At 39.9% G+C, this 15,930-nt stretch overlaps 1 protein-coding gene across 1 annotated transcript in view; it reads left to right on the top strand.

Moving 5' to 3' along the window:
- The window catches only part of LOC125350356 (centromere protein P), a 196,499-nt gene that overhangs the window by 51,856 nt on the left and 128,713 nt on the right, over positions 1-15,930 (top strand). The gene's annotated exons all lie outside the window — the stretch shown is intronic.

Below are 15,930 nucleotides of genomic sequence, written 5' to 3'. Positions count from 1 at the left end.
GACCCTGAATTCAAGTTCAGGTACCACCACACATAAAAGAAGACATGAATTTGATTTAAAATATTGCAATTGGCAGTAAAAAGATTATTTAGCTGAATGAAGGCAACTGTATTAAAATTTATCAGTTAGAGTTTTAAACATTGAAGTTAGTATTGTAGATATCATGCAGTATCTTTTTAATAATATTACTTTATTGTAATTTTAATTATAATTAACACATGAAATTAGCTACAGTTTCAGTTAGTAAAACACTATTGATATTAAAATAATATTTTACCATTATGAAATTTTTTACTTTCCTTCTCCAAAAGTATTTTTGTAGAACTACTCAGAATAATTGCAATAACTTGGATGTTATGCCTTTGGGCAAAATGTATGACAAGCAGAGATGCAATATAATTATGAGAAGCATTATAGCATATTAATTCAGGCTAGATTTCAATGTTCTTCCTGTAGAATTAAAAACTCCACCTCAAGCAGCAAATCATCCATTTCTCCCATAGGCATTTAGTGTCAAGCTCAAACCAGAATGAACCAGCAAAATTTGTTGATTTGCCATGTAAAATAACCTTAAACATTCTCTCCAAAATTTGCAGCTTGAGTAATATCTTTTGATTGGTGGACTCAGTTTTACATAAATTAGAGTAGTAATTAGAATAATTTTAAGTATTTTATCTTTAGTGAGTCTTTTATATCACTATAACAAGTAGAAAACATTTTAGAATTGAATATATCTTAGCATGTCCCTTTACTTGACCCTTTAATAGGTGTTACAATGATGTTTTTCTCTGAGTATAAATGCTTCTTTTAATGTATTTGTTAATTGTATTATCTAAGATTGACTATTCCTTTAAAAGAAGATAAGTAGTCTATTTATAAATGTATATCTGTTTATTCATTCTTGCTGTTGTTTTTTAATTTTACTGTAGAGGTGATATACAGAGGGGTTATAGTTACATACATCATGTAATGAGTACATTGCTTGCTGAACATCGTTACACCTTCCTTGTTTTTCTTCCACTTTCCCTCCTAAATCCTCCCCCACCCCAAGTTGTAAAGTTCATTTCCAATATATTGTTTTGTGTGTATCTTTGTTGCATTGGTGCACCCTTTGTCCTTTGTATCACTCTCATGTTGTTCCCTTTCCCTTCCCCAAATCAGATAAATATATGTACAAGACACAGGGTACCAAAATCAAAGTCAGTGACAACAGGATAAACCAAAGGGAAAATAAATGATGTTACCCAGTATATTGAAAACAACAAAGAAAAACCTCTTGCTTCCCTATCTTGGAGTTCATTTCAATTAGCATTATCTTAAATGATCATATGTACATAGATGTTGAGCTATTGAAATCCTCTGCTAGGACTATCCTAGACATATACTATACTAATTACTACAAATGAGGGAAGCCATGGAGCCTGTGTTTCTTTGGGTCTGGCTTACTTCACTTAATAGAATTTTTTTCCAAGTCCTTCCATTTCCTTACAAATGGAAGCATAGAATTCCATTGTGTATATATACCATATATACCACATTTTTTTTTTTTACCTGTTCATCTACTGAGGGACATCTGGGTTGGTCCCATATCTTAGCTATGGTAAATAATGCTGTTATGCAGCATCCTTAAAAATTAACTTTTAATAAATCATGTACTTGTGCCCATTACAAGCCTTGAGAGTTTGATTAGGAAAACAATTTCAAGGCCAAGTTGGGCTACCTTAGCAAAACTGCCCCAAACAAAAGAAAAAAAAAATCACATTTTTATTCTTTGATTGCTTTATTTTTATTTTGTTTATTTTATTTTATTTTGGCTAGTCCTGGGGCTTGAACTCAGGGCCTGAGCACTGTCCCTGGCTTCTTTTTGCTCAAGGCCAGCACTCTACCACTTGAGCCACAGCGCCACTTCTGGCTGTTTTCTATATATGTGGTGCTGAGGAATTGAACCCAGGGCTTCATGTATGTGAGGCAAGCACTCTTGCCACTAGGCCATATTCCCAGCCCTTGATTGCTTTATATCAAAGTTTTTACTTCTCTAAAATAAAGCTTAAGAAATATTTAAAAAGAATATCAAAACGTATGCTTGTAATCCTAGCGACCTAGGAGGAGGCATGGAGATTAAGGATCATGATTCAAGGCCAGCCTGGGCAGGAAAGTCTTGAAACTCTTATTTCTAGTTAACTCTCAAAAAGCCAGAAGTGGAGCTGTGACTCAAGTGGTAGAGTGCTAGCTTTACACACAAAATCTCAGGGACAGTACCCAGGCCGTGAGTTCAAGCTGAAGACTGTCACAAAAACAAAAAGTACCCATTTTTTTTCAAGTCAGATTGGGTTTTTGAACCTTTCTAGTCCAAGTTTAGACAAATTGAGACTTGAATATTCAATTTCTTTCTTGTCCTTTTTTTTTTTTTTTTGCAGTCCTGGGGCTTGGACTCAGGGCATGAGCACACTGTCCCTGGCTTCTTTTTGCTCAAGGCTAGCACTCTGCCACTTGAGCCACAGTGCCACTTCTGGCCATTTTCTGTATATGTAGTGCTGGGGAATTAAACCCAGGGCTTCATGTATACAAGGCAAGTACTCTTGCCACTAGGCCATATCCCCAGCTTTCTTGTCCTTTTATCTTCTTTTTTTTTCCTCCTTTCTGTAAAGAAAGGTCTTGTAGCCCAAACTGGCTTTGAACTCACAGTCTTACTGCCTCAGCCTCCCAAGTACTAATTAGAGACATGTACTACAGGTTATCTTGAATATACTAGTTCTTACTTGAATGTGGATTATTTAGTTATGATATTCTCTAATTTATTAATGTTTAGATTGTCAATTTTGTCCATAGTTACACTGGGGTTGAGTAGAACCCATGTAGTTATTGGTAGTGTTGGATCTTGGCAATATGTGGTCTGGTTTTTTTGTTTTTTTTGTTTTTTTTTTAACTGTCTGCTGAATGTTTCCCTCAGTTCCTTGCAATGTGACTTCCTTTATAGGGCAACTTGCAGTATGGCAGCTTGCTTCAAAGACAGAGGAAGAGGTCATCTTTGAGCAAGATGGGTCATAATCTTTTTACTGTCACTTGCACCTAATTATGTGTATGCTATCAGCCTTGTCATATTCTGTTTGTTAGAAGTGATTCTGAGGGTTTATCCTTAGTGGATTAGGGGAGGTGATAATACAGGGAAGAATCTGGAGTTGTCCACAGTTAAGCCAGAAAATGAGCAAACCTATATTCTTGCCTAGAGTTAGCCATACTATAATGGAGAGCACATTCCCTCAAAGTGAAGACCATTCTCACTTCAGTGAGTTCATTTTCAAGTTCAAGTGATTCTCAAAGCTAACCTCACATGAGATAATTTTCTAGAAAGAACTCACTGACAGATACTAGACTTATGGATATGGTCTGCATGGGGAAAGGATGAACATCAGAGTCAGCTAAAGGAACAGATTACTGGGCAAGCTAAATTGTCCACACAGGTGAACTCAGCCCCAGGTCAAACCCAGGGCCTCATCCTGAATCACCTGGATGGTCTCTAAAATGCCTATTACAACCCCCAAACTATAAAATTGGCCTGTTGTGCCTGAAAGAAACACAGTCCTACCAGGAATGACATAAATTTCCCCCAGGAGGTAAGGCAAAACTTTACCTCTCTTTATGCAAAAGCAGTCTTTAAATACACTTCCCAGTTCCAGATGGAAATGTTTGAAACTGAGTTTGGTTTCCATCCCAGAACAAAATGTTACATTCTAGTATAAAACTACTTAAGTTTCCCTTTCCAGGAATAAAAGATGAAATCTGCCTAATAGCTGTAGAGCAGACATTGTATCTAACTTGAAAGAATTTTCTTTGTGGAATTCTTTTAGGTGACCTTGTTGCATTATATAACCTTGATGTCTGGTAGGGCATTTATTTCTTCTCAGCTTTTGCTTTGGTCTGAATTCTTCTATTTCATTGCTTCTCAGCCATTGGAAACAAAAAAATGTGTTAAATGGCATTGCATTTTAGAAACAAAGGTTTATAGGAGTTAGGATTTTTTGAAGATGTTTCAGTTTTATTAGAGATCAAGGTTATGAGCTGGAAATCTCTCCATCTTCAACTTCTTCCTCTAACTGTATAGGAAATAGTGTGGATTAAGAGTCAGAATAGTTAACGTTAGGTTCCGATTCTATCATTAGCCTTCACTCAATTTTGTGGAAGTTCCTTCTCTCTCTCTCTCTCTCTCTCTCTCTCTCTCTCTCTCTCTCTCTCTCTCTCTCTCTCTCTCTCTCTCTCTCTCTGTGTGTGTGCGTGCGTGTGTGTGTGTGTGTGTGTGTGTGTGTGTGTGTGTGTGGTCTTTAGTTGTATAGAGGAGTTGCCTTTTAACCAAGCAGTTTCTGAATGCAATATATCTTGATCAATGTCACCCCGTTCAGCATTCTCACCCATCCCTTTCCTACCTACCCCTTCCCTCACTTTTCTTAATTTTGTAGGATATGCATTGGATTCTTGACTGCATTCTCAGTTCTTTAACTTTCTTAAACCTGTTACTTATCTGTTGAACTATAATCTAGTTACAACCTCTCAGCCTCTGTACTACTGGTGTACTAGACTTGACAATTCTTTGTTGTAGGGCTGTTGAGTGCACTGCAATATATTTTTTGTTGTTGTTGTAGGGTTTGTTTTGTTTTGTTTTGTTTTTTGCCAGTCTTAGGGTCTGAACTCAGGGCCTGGGCACTGTCTCTAAGCTTCTTTTGCTCAAGGCTAGCCCCCTACCACTTGAGCCACAGAGCCACTTCTGGCTTTTTCTGGTTATGTGATACTGAGGAATTGGACCCAGGGGCTTCATGCATGCTAGGCAAGCACTCTACCACCAAGCCACTTTCCCAGCCTCTGAAATACATTTCTGGTTTTTTTGTTTTTTGGTGGGTTTTGGGTTTTTTTGTATTTTTTTTTGCCAGTCCTAGGGCTTTAACTCAGAGCCTGAGCACTGACCCTGGCTTCCTTTTGCTCAAGGCTAGCTCTCTACCACTTGAGCCACAGCCCCACTTCCAGCTTTTTCTGTTTATGTGGTGCTGAGGAATCAAACCCAGGACTTCATGCAACCTAGGCAAGCACTCTACCACTAAACCACATCCCGGCCCTGAAATACATTTTAAAAGACTCCCTCTTCCCACTAAGTGCCAGTAGCAGTACCCCTAGTTTAAAAAAGCCTCTAAACACTGTCAAATATTAGGACTCAAAAGTAATCCCTGAGTGAGTAGAAACTTATATCCTTTAGAATCAAACATTCTAAGCTTTTATGACAAACTTGTAGTTTAAATCCTTTTGTTTATATTAATTTGCAGTACTGGAATTTGAACTCAGGGCTTTATGCTTAATAGTCAGGAACTCTACTAGTTAAGCCACATCTTTAGCACTTTAAAAAAATACTTTATTTTTATTGTCAAGGTGATTTACAGAGGGGTTACATTTACATATATAAGGTAGTGAGTACATTTCTTGTCAAACTTGTTACCTCCTCCCACCTTCCCTTCCCAATTACCCCCTCCCCGAGTTGTACAGTTGGTTTACAGCATATTGTCTTGTAAGTATTGCTGTTGCATTGGTTCACATTTTACCTTTTGTCTCACCCTTTTGATGTTCCTCTTCCCTAATTCAGATAAACGTATATACAATACCGAGGGGACCAAAATCAAATATAGTAAAAGGGGTTAAACTGTAAGGAAGAAAAACAAAAGAAAAAGGCATAAGAAAACTAATAACAACAGATCCTGGCTGGGATTGTGGTCAAAAGGGAACGCTAATACATTGTTGGTGAGGGTGTAAACTTGTTCAACCACTCTGGAGAGCAGTATGGAGATTCCTCAAAAAGCTAAACATAGATCTCCCCTATGACCCAGTAGCTCCACTTTTGGGCATTTACCCAAAGGATCCCAAACAAGGCCATAAAGCTACCAGCACAGCCATGTTCATTGCAGCATTATTTACCATAACTAAAATATGGAACCAACCCAGATGCCCCTCAGTAGATGAATGGATCAAGAAATTGTGGTATATATACACAGTGGAGTTCTATGCTTCTATCAGAAAGAATGGCATTGCCCCATTGGTAAGGAAATAGAAAGACTTGGAAAAATTATACTAAGAGAAGTGAACCAGACCCAAAGAAACATAGACTGTATAGTTTCAGCACTTTTTTATTACTACATTTTTTGTTTGCTGGTCTTGAGGCTTAATCTTGGCCTCGGCCTGTCCCTGAGCTCCTTTTTGCTCAAGCTAGCACTTTACCACTTGAACCACAGTGCTACTTCCAGCTTTTTCTATGATTTAATTGGAGATAAGCGTCTCACAGATTTTCCTTCCCAGGCTGGCTTCTGGTCTCAGCCTCCTAAATAGCTAGGATTACAGGTGTGAGCCACTTCTGTCCAGGTTTTTACAGCCTTTTTGTTTTGTTTTGTTTTGTTTAAAGGAATTAATTACTTAATGCCAATACTGGAGTTTGAACTCCAGGCCTTGTACTTGCTAGATAGACTTTCTAGCACTTGGGTCACTGTCTTAGCCCAGTGTTCTCTTTTGTTTTTTAGATAGTCCCAGGCGTAAATAGTAGGTTCACAATCCAGACTGTTCTAGCCTATTTATGCTTCCTACCATATCAGAGATTACAGGTGCACATTATTACCTGTCATGAGGACTCCTGAACTTTTTTGCCTATGCTGATCTGAAACCATGATTTCCCTTCTTATCTTAGCCTCGTGTGGGATTTTAGCTGGGATGGCAGGTATGTGTCATTGCACCAAGTTATTGATTGAGATGGGGCTTTTATGAACATTTTGTCAGGCCTGGCCTTGAGCTGTGATTCTCCTGATGGCCACCTCCCAAGAAGCTTGGATTACAGATGTGACCTATTGGTGCCTAGCCTTGAATCTCCATCTTTAATCTCATGCTTATGCTTGTACACTAATAATTTATTCACATGAGAAAGATGAGAACTTAGTACTTTACAGACTGAAGGGTGAAATTAAGAGGAGGGGATGGTGAAAGGGATGATTATTGATCAAGATACATTGTATTCATAAACTGCTTTGTACAACTACTTAAAAGGAGAATTATGACAATATGAAATAGGATTCATGGTAGAAATGTATCTTGTGAATTTTGTTTTCCTTTTAGTGCTAAACTAAATACTGAAATAACATAAATTGATTTAAAAATGTGTTTGTGATGTGATATTTGTGACTTAGCCTAGTTAGTCCAAGCTAACAAGCACAGTTAGCTTAAAACTATGCAGATTTATATTTATTGGGGAAATCAGAACATATAAGGAATGCTGGAATTGTAGATGTTATGATTTAATTTTGTTTCCAGCTGCTCTTATACTTTCTTTCCAAGATTTATAAAAAATGGATTTAGAATCAGGAAACCAGGGTTTTAGTTCCAGCTGTCCTTGGGGATGTATGAGTTCTTTACAAGAGAAAAAGCATATAGAAGGGACAAGGCTTATTTGTTCTCCTTGCCATTTTCCCCCTGTGGAGCCAGTTAAGTCTGTTACTTGATCTGCGTACATCTGTCTTTCAGTTGAATGCATGAGGAATAAAGTGAAACTGCATGTGTAGTGTTTTGGGTACTAAACACAGATCAAACATTCTCAACTATCAAATTATGAAGGATCCTGTATTTTTATTTTCTTTCTAAAAGCTAAATGTGTTTTTAATACATGTTTGTTTGATTAAACTTAGATTTATTTTATGGTATGATTTGTATTTTGTGAATATTTACAAAAAATGTAGCCTATTACTATAATTACTTTGCAGTGTAATGAGGATAGTGAGAAAATTTATTAGATTTTCATGATTTTATTTTCTGTTCACAACTATCAAGTCAACTGGCTTAGTTCGTAGTTCTGTTACAAGTAACTGTGCCATCTTTTTTTTTTTTTTTTATTTTATTTTTATTTTTTTTTTTATTATCAATTGAACATAAATTTTTTTTTTTTTTACAAGGTGCTGTGCAAAGAGGGTGCAGTTACATAGTAGGGCATTGTGTACATTTCTTGTGATATCTTACAACCTGTTTTCCCATCCCTTGTCTAGGTCAGGTAGACCCATATGCAGTATACAATGTATCAAGCACATATACAGTGTTCACAGACTTGGTCTCTACTGTCTCTCCATCTCCCTTTGTTAACAGTCATATATCAGGGAGATCATGCCCCTTTGTTTTCTGTGTTCTAGGCTTGTCTCACTCAACATTATTTGTTCGAGTTCTGACCATTTCCCTGCAAATAACAATATTTCACCATTCCTAATCGCTATGTAGTATTCCATTGTGTATAAGTACCATATTTTTTGGATCCATTCATCTGTGGAGGGGCATCTGGGTTGTTTCCAAATTTTGGCTATTGTGAATTGTGCTGCGATAAACATGGAAGTACAAATGTCCTTTTGATATCTTGGGTTTTGCTGTTTAGGATAGATGCCTAGGAGTGGTATGGCTGGGTCATAGGGTAGGTCTATATTGAGCTTTTTGAGAAACCTCCATACTGTTCTCCAAAGTGGCTGTACTAATTTGCACTCCCACCAACAATGGAGAAGGGTTCCTCTTTCCCCACAGCCCCTCCAGCATTTGTTGTTTCCTGAGTTCAGAGTATAGGCCATTCTAACTGGGGTGAGGTGGTATCTCAGGGTTGTTTTTATTTGCATTTCCTTTACTAGCAGGGATGTTGAGCATTTCCTCATGTGTTTCTTTGCCATTTTTATATCTTCTCTTGTGAAGTCTCTCTTTAGCTCTTTTGCCCATTTCCTAATAGGTTTATTGGGCTTGGAGGGGCTTAGTTTTTTGAGTTCTCTGTAGATGACAGATATCAGGCCTTTGTCTGTTGCTGTGCTGGTAAATATCCTTTCCCATATCGTTGGCTGTCTTTCTATTTTGGTGGCTATGACCTTAGCTGTGCAGAAACTTTTTAATTTGTAGTAGTCCCATTTGTTGAGTCTTTCCCCTATTTGTTGTGCGCCTGGGACTCTATTCAGGAAGTTCCTTCCTGTGCCTATAAGTTCTAGTGTCTTTCCTACTCTGTCCTTCAGTAGTTTCAAGGATTCAGGTCTGATGTTGAGGTCCTTGATCCATTTTGAGTTGATCTTGGTGCATGGTGATAGGCTTGGGTCTACTTTGAGTTTTCTGCATATGGCTGCCCAGTTCTCCCAGCACCAGTAGTTGAAGAGGCTATGTTTATTCCATTGTATGTCTTTAGCTCCTTTGTCGAATATCAGTTGGCTGTAAGAGTGCGGTTTTATTTCTGGGTCTTCAATTCTAATCCACTGGTCTTCCGATCTGTTTTTATACCAATACCATGCTGTTTTTGTTATGATGGCCTTGTAGTAGAGCTTGAAGTCTGGTATGGTGATACCTCCTGCACTATGTTTTTTGCCTAGAATTGCTTTGGCTATTCTAGGTTTTTTGCTGTTCCATATGAACTTATGGATTGGTTTCTCTATTTCAGTGAAGAATGTGGCTGGGATTTTGATAGGTATTGCATTGAATTTGTATAACAATTTGGGCAGTATGGCCATTTTCACTATATTGATTCTGCCTACCCATGAGCATGGGAGGTCTTTCCATCTCCTTGTGTCTTCTTTGATTTCCCTTATTAGATTTTTGTAGTTTTCATTGAATAGGTCCGTCACGTCCTTGGTTAAGTTGATCCCTAGGTACTTTATTCTTTTTTTGGCTACTGTAAATGGAATCGTTTCCATAATTTCCTTTTCTGTTTGTCTATTGCTGGTGTACAGAAAAGCTGCTGACTTTTGTGGATTGATTTTGTATCCTGCTACTTTGCCAAATTGGTTTATTAGATGTAGGAGTTTGGGTACTGAGTTTTTTGGGTCCTTGAGATATAAGATCATGTCGTCTGCGAATAGGGATAACTTGATTTCTTCCTTGCCGATGTGGATCCCTTTGATGTCCTCCTCTTGCCTTATTGCTATGGCTAGGGATTCCAGTACTATGTTGAACAGAAGTGGGGAGAGTGGGCATCCTTGTCTTGTTCCTGTGTTTAGGGGGAATGATTTAAGTTTCTCTCCATTTAATATGATATTAGCAGTTGGTCTGTTGTATATGGCTTTTATTGTTTTGAGGAATGTTCCATCTATTCCTGTTCTCTCCAAAGCTTTTAATAGGTATGGATGTTGTATTTTGTCAAAGGCTTTTTGGGCATCGACTGAGATAACAATGTGATTCTTGATTTTAGTTCTGTTTATGTGGTGAATTACATTGATTGATTTACGGATGTTGAACCATCCTTGTGACTGAGGGATGAAGCCTACTTGGTCATGATGTATGATATTCTTGATCACTTTCTGGATCCTGTTAGCTAATATTTTATTGAGGAGCTTTGCATCTGTGTTCATTAGTGATATTGGTCTGTAGTTCTCTTTTTTTGTTGGATCTTTGCCTGGTTTGGGGATGAGTATGATATTAGCTTCGTAGAATGAGTTCGGGATTTTTCCCTCCGTTTCTATTTCGCGGAAGAGTTTGAGGAGTATTGGAATTAGCTCCTCACTAAAGGTTTTGTAGAATTCATTGGTGAATCCATCTGGGCCTGGGCTTTTCTTAGTAGGGAGGTTCTTGATTACCTCCTGTATCTCACCGTAAGTTATTGGTTTATTTAGTTGATTTATTTCTTCTTGGTTCAGTTTGGGCAGTTTGTACTTCTCTAAGAATTGATCCATTTCTGTAAAATTATTGTTTTTTGTTGAGTAGAGGTTTTGGAAATAGCTCCTTATGATTGTTTGAATATCGTGTGTATTTGTTGTAATTTTTCCTGTGGAGTCCCTGATTTTACGTATATGAGTCTCTTCTCTTCTTTTTTTTGTGAGTCTTGCAAGGGGTCTGTCAATTTTGTTTATTTTCTCAAAGAACCAGCTTTTAGTCTTATTTATTTGTTGAATGGTCTTTCTATTTTCAATCAGATTTATCTCTTCTTTAATCTTTGTAATCTCTCCCCTCCTAGTCGTTTTAGATTCTGTCATTTCTTGTTTCTCCAGTTGTTTTAGTTTCATCGTGAGGGTATTCACCTGCTCTGCTTCCATTCTTTTAATGTGGGTACTGAGTGCAATGATCTTGCCCCTCAGTACTGCCTTAGCTGTGTCCCATAGGTTTCTTTGTGATGTGTTTTCTTTGTCATTGTGGTTTATGAATTCGTTGATTTCATCTTTAATTTGATCTGTGGCCCAAGTGTTGGATAGCAGCGTGGGGTTTAGCCTCCAAGAGTGTGTATAGGCTCTGTGGTATCCTTTGTTGTTGAGGGTTACCTTTAATCCACTGTGATCAGATATAATACATGGGATGATGTCAATTCTTTTGTATTTGCTGAGGTTCTTTGTGTGGGCTATGACGTGGTCTATTTTGGAATATGATCCATGGGCTGCTGAAAAGAAGGTGTATTGGGTCTCTGTAGGGTGGAAGGTTCTATATAGGTCTGTTAGATCCATTTGGGCAATGGTGTTATTTAGGTCCTCAGCTCCCTTACTAATCCTCTGGGTGTTGGATCTGTCTCTTGGAGAGAGAGGAGTATTAAAGTCACCCACTATGATTGTGTTTGCATCTATCTTGCTCTGTAATTCTGTGAGAATTTGCTTGACATATGTCGGGCCTCTTTTGTTCGGTGAGTATACATTTATCACCGTGATGTCTTGATTCTGGATTTTTCCTTGTATCAATATGTAGTGTCCTTCTTTGTCTTTTTGAGTGGACTTTAAAGAGAAATCCAGCTTGTCTGAGATCAGGATGGCTACACCTGCCGTTTTGGTGGGTGCATTTGCTTGGTAGATCTTGCTCCATCCTTTCATTCGAAGCCTGTTTTTGTCCCTTGCTGTAAGGTGGGTCTCTTGTAGACAACAGATGTCAACTTTTTGCTTGCGGATCCATTCTGCCAGTCTGCTCCTCTTGATCGGGGAGTTTAAGCCATTTATATTTAAAGAGATCAAGGATAAGGGTGTTTTTTCTCCTTCCATTTTCTTGTTGGGCTGTTTTTTCCTGTTGTTTTTTTTTTTTCTTCTTGTCTTTAGTGAGCTTGTGTTTCTGCTGGACTTTGGCTATTGAAGTTTCTTTCTGAATCTGTCTGTGTGTCTTTTACGATCTCTGTTGGGTGGGCTTCCCCTCTTAATATTCGCTGTAGGGCTGGTTTTTTATTCACATACTCCTTTAGCTCCTCTTTGGTGTGGAAAGATCTGGTTCTCCCTTCGAATGTGAACTCCAGTTTCGCTGGATATTTGATCCGAGGTTGTAAATTGTTATTCTGAAGTACTTGGATGGTGTTCTTCCACTCACTTCGAGCTTGGTAAGTTTGTGTGGATAAGTCGGATGTTATTCGAATCCTCTTCCCATTGAAAAAAGTTTCCTTCTTCGCTTTGGCTGAATTCAGAATTTGCTCTTTAATCTTGAGGTCTGTAGTCTTGAATATTATGTGCCTTGGGGTGGTTTTCCTGGGGTCTGGCCTGCCAGGTGTCCTATAGGCTTCGGTTACCTGGATGGGGTCCCCTGTGAGATTGGGGAAGTTTTCTGCAATAACTTTATTGAGAACATGATTAAGCCCTCTGCTCTGATATTCGGCTCCTTCTTCTATTCCAATTATACGCAGATTATATCTCTTGTCTTTGTCCATTAGTTCCTGGAGTAATCTTCCCTGAAGCTTCACCTTTTCTTGGAGTGTGGTCATTTTCTGGTTGTTGTCAGCTGCTTCATCGTCCAGGCGAGAGATTCTGGATTCCATATGGTCCACTCTTTGTGTTATGGTTTCAATTGCGGAGTTTATGGATGTCAGAGAGCTATTCATGGTTGTCATATCAGCTCTGATCGTGGAAATTTCTTCCTTTAAAGAGTTGTATTTTAAATCTATTTTTTCATGCATTTCAATTCTCAGGGTGTGGAGATTTTCTTTAAAGGCGGCTTGCATTGTATCCATTTTTGCTTCCATTTCTTTAAACGAGGCTTGCATTGTATCCAGTTTTGCTTCCATTTCTTTCTTGGCTTCCTGGGTGTCCTTCCAGATTTCCACTCTAAACACCTGGAATTGTTTTCTGATTTCATTTCTGACGGTTTCGATCATTCCTGTTAACATGTCCTCATTTGCTTTTTTATTCTCCATCTCCTCTCCAGTCGTGCTGCTTTTTGGAGCTGGCGAGTTGGCTTGTCCTTTGATGAACTGAGTTATGTTTCTTTGTGATTTGCGCATCTGGAAGTCTGTGTAGTTCTTCCCTCCCTTCTGTGTAGGCGTGTCTGCGTCAGCAGGTGCTGTCGCTGTGGCCCCGCCCACCAGTGCAGGGCACGCCTATCAGAGCGGGCGCTTTCGCCGGGGCCCCGCCCTCCTGTGCACTGTGAGTCCCCTACAACAGGCACTTAAGTGGGGTCTGCCTCCCAGAGCGAGCCCTGGGTTGTTGGGTTGTGCTTGCGCCCTCCCGCGAGTCCGTTGGGGGGGGGAAGCAGTATGTGTGGGGCCCAGTGGGATCGACTGTCCGGGTGTGGCTTGGCACCCTCAGATCTCGCCTCCGCTTCGAGGAGGGGGAACAAGATCAGGCTCAGGTGACCCTGCTGGGCTGGTATTGCCCACCAGCGCCTGTGATTTTAGTTGTAAGAGTCCGCAAGGTCTAGGCGCCTCGGGTGGGGCTTGCCCTGCCGGCCGTCCCTGGCCCCTGTTGGGAAGGGGACGGGGCCGGTTCTGCCAGTTCAGGAACCTTTGGGGGCTTGGGGCTGTTCCGCCCTTCCCCTGCTAGACTGGCTTCCCAGTGCCTGCTGGGAGCTTCCCGCCTGATTTGGGGAATCTTTGTTCCCACGGGAGTGGGGAGGGGGAGGGAGGGAGATATATCGTCTTTGTCGGGCTTGGGTCTCCCGTTGGGGGAAGGGATTATGGGGGACTCACTTTTGCTGCTTTGTGTGCGTGTCCCGCACCGCCGTTGGCCCTTCAGGGGTTGGCGAAGTGTCGTGGTGGCTCCCCCGTTCCCTCTTTCTGCCGCGCTGGGTTCCCTTGTCCGAATCCGGTGTGGACCCGAACTTCTCGTCGCTGCTGGGTGTGTCTTGGTCCGCACCCTGCTTTGTGTCCGTGGGGTCTCCCGCTATATGGATTCTGCGCTCCTGGCAACCTGTCTGCCGATCGCCGGGTTTCCCTTTCCCAGCCTGACCCTGTTTGGGCCAGGGCCGGCTGGTGGGGGGAGGGTGCCCCGATTAATCTCCGGCTCCGTGTAGGTTTTCGGTTCTTCTTTTTTGCTCCTTTTTGTTTTCCTGCGTTTCTCCACTGCTTCTGGATGCTGGTTTTGCTGGGTTCTTGGTGGAGTGTTGGGTGTTGGAGTTCCCAGCTCGCTATTCAGTTGGTGCGAGTCGGGGTGCCTCCCTATTGTCTCGGCGCCATCTTTCTCCAACTGTGCCATCTTGATGTACTGTTGTGCTCTTCAGTTTCTCCCTGAAAAATTACTCAGGCTTTTGTTTATATGTTGATGAGAAACATTTGGGTAGATCTGAGTTCATCAGGGCAGTTCTGAATAACAAAACAAGGTTGTTAACCTTTTATCCTTTGAGTCTTGAACTGGACAGTGGTTTGTGATTCAGTTTATGAATACCCTTTCCAGGAAAAAGCCTATGCTGAGTTGAGCTATTCTGCTTAATATGCCTGTGAAGCAGAGGAACCTTTTGGTTTGGAGGCTGGAGGAAAGCCTACAATCTCATCCTGATAGGCCTTACAGAAGAGTACTTTGTACTGTGTATAGGCTTTAAGCACCTTAATACAACCCCTAATGAAGTCTCTTGTGTATCAATTTTTTGTCGGAGTAGAATATTGGGAGAAAGTCAAGAGATGCTGACTGCATTCTGTTGTGCCCACCTTGTCTTATGTTAGGATAAATTGTTTACTTTTCTTTGTTAAATACTTAAATATCTGCTTTCTTGAGCTAATTGACACTGAGTACAGTTCATCCTTTTGAAGAGTATAGATACTCCTCATTTTTACCCATTCCTTTATCTTCCCAGCCTATACAGTGAGTACTCTTTTTGTCCACAAATTGTCTTGTCTGGATATAGCACATAAATGGAGTCATAAGATCAGAGTCCTACTACTGACTTTTACTGAGCATGTTCTCAAGGGTCATCCAAGTTGAAGCATGTATCAATGTTTCATTACTTTTTATGTCTGAATAAAATTTAATCCATATGAGTAGATCACATTCTGCCCATTTATCTATTAATGGACAGTTGGGTGGTTTCTTTTGGGGGGCACTTTAGTTCTCTTGAGTATATACCTGAAAGTAGAATTGCTGGTTTGTGCTTAACTCTAGCTTAATTTACATTTCCCTAATGGCTTTTCATTAAATTTTAATTGTTCTAGCTTGACTGTTCTTCTCTCTTAAATACCTACAGTCTTTTCTGTATATTAACCCCATAATAAATGTTTAAATTTATAACTTAAAAAATTTCAAGAAAAAGTAGGTGGGAGGGCTGGGATGTAGCTCAGTGGCAAAGCACTTGTCTAGCAAGTGCAACGTCCTGGGTTTGATCCCCAGTACAAAAAAAACAAAAACAAAAGTAGGTGGGCTTTAGCACTTTTTGTCTCTGTTGCAGGTGTGCCTTACTCATACCATTAGTGTTTACTCTTACCCTTGACCCTTATGGTATCACCATTGTACATTGCCCTCTGTTTCTTGATCCGTCATTCATTATTAAGTCATGTACACTTATAGTTTGATGAGGCCAGTTACATAAATCAATGGAGTTTTGTTCATGTTCATTCTGTGCTGTTAAGGTTGTCCCTCTGGACAGGTAAGCATCTGCTCCTGTTCATGCTAATTCCTAAAGATTTAAAGAACTCAAAGATATAAAGTCATTTTATACTGACCTCTCCAGAAAAGTAAAGACTCACGCACTTGAACAATACTTTCAAAATAGACATTTGGTTATTGTTTATTGACCAAGCATAGGTGCTCCTGG

Source organism: Perognathus longimembris, chromosome 1, assembly GCF_023159225.1.
Source record: "Perognathus longimembris pacificus isolate PPM17 chromosome 1, ASM2315922v1, whole genome shotgun sequence".
NCBI classification, from domain to species: domain Eukaryota; kingdom Metazoa; phylum Chordata; class Mammalia; order Rodentia; family Heteromyidae; genus Perognathus; species Perognathus longimembris.
This window is presented reverse-complemented; position numbering and strand designations above follow the sequence as displayed.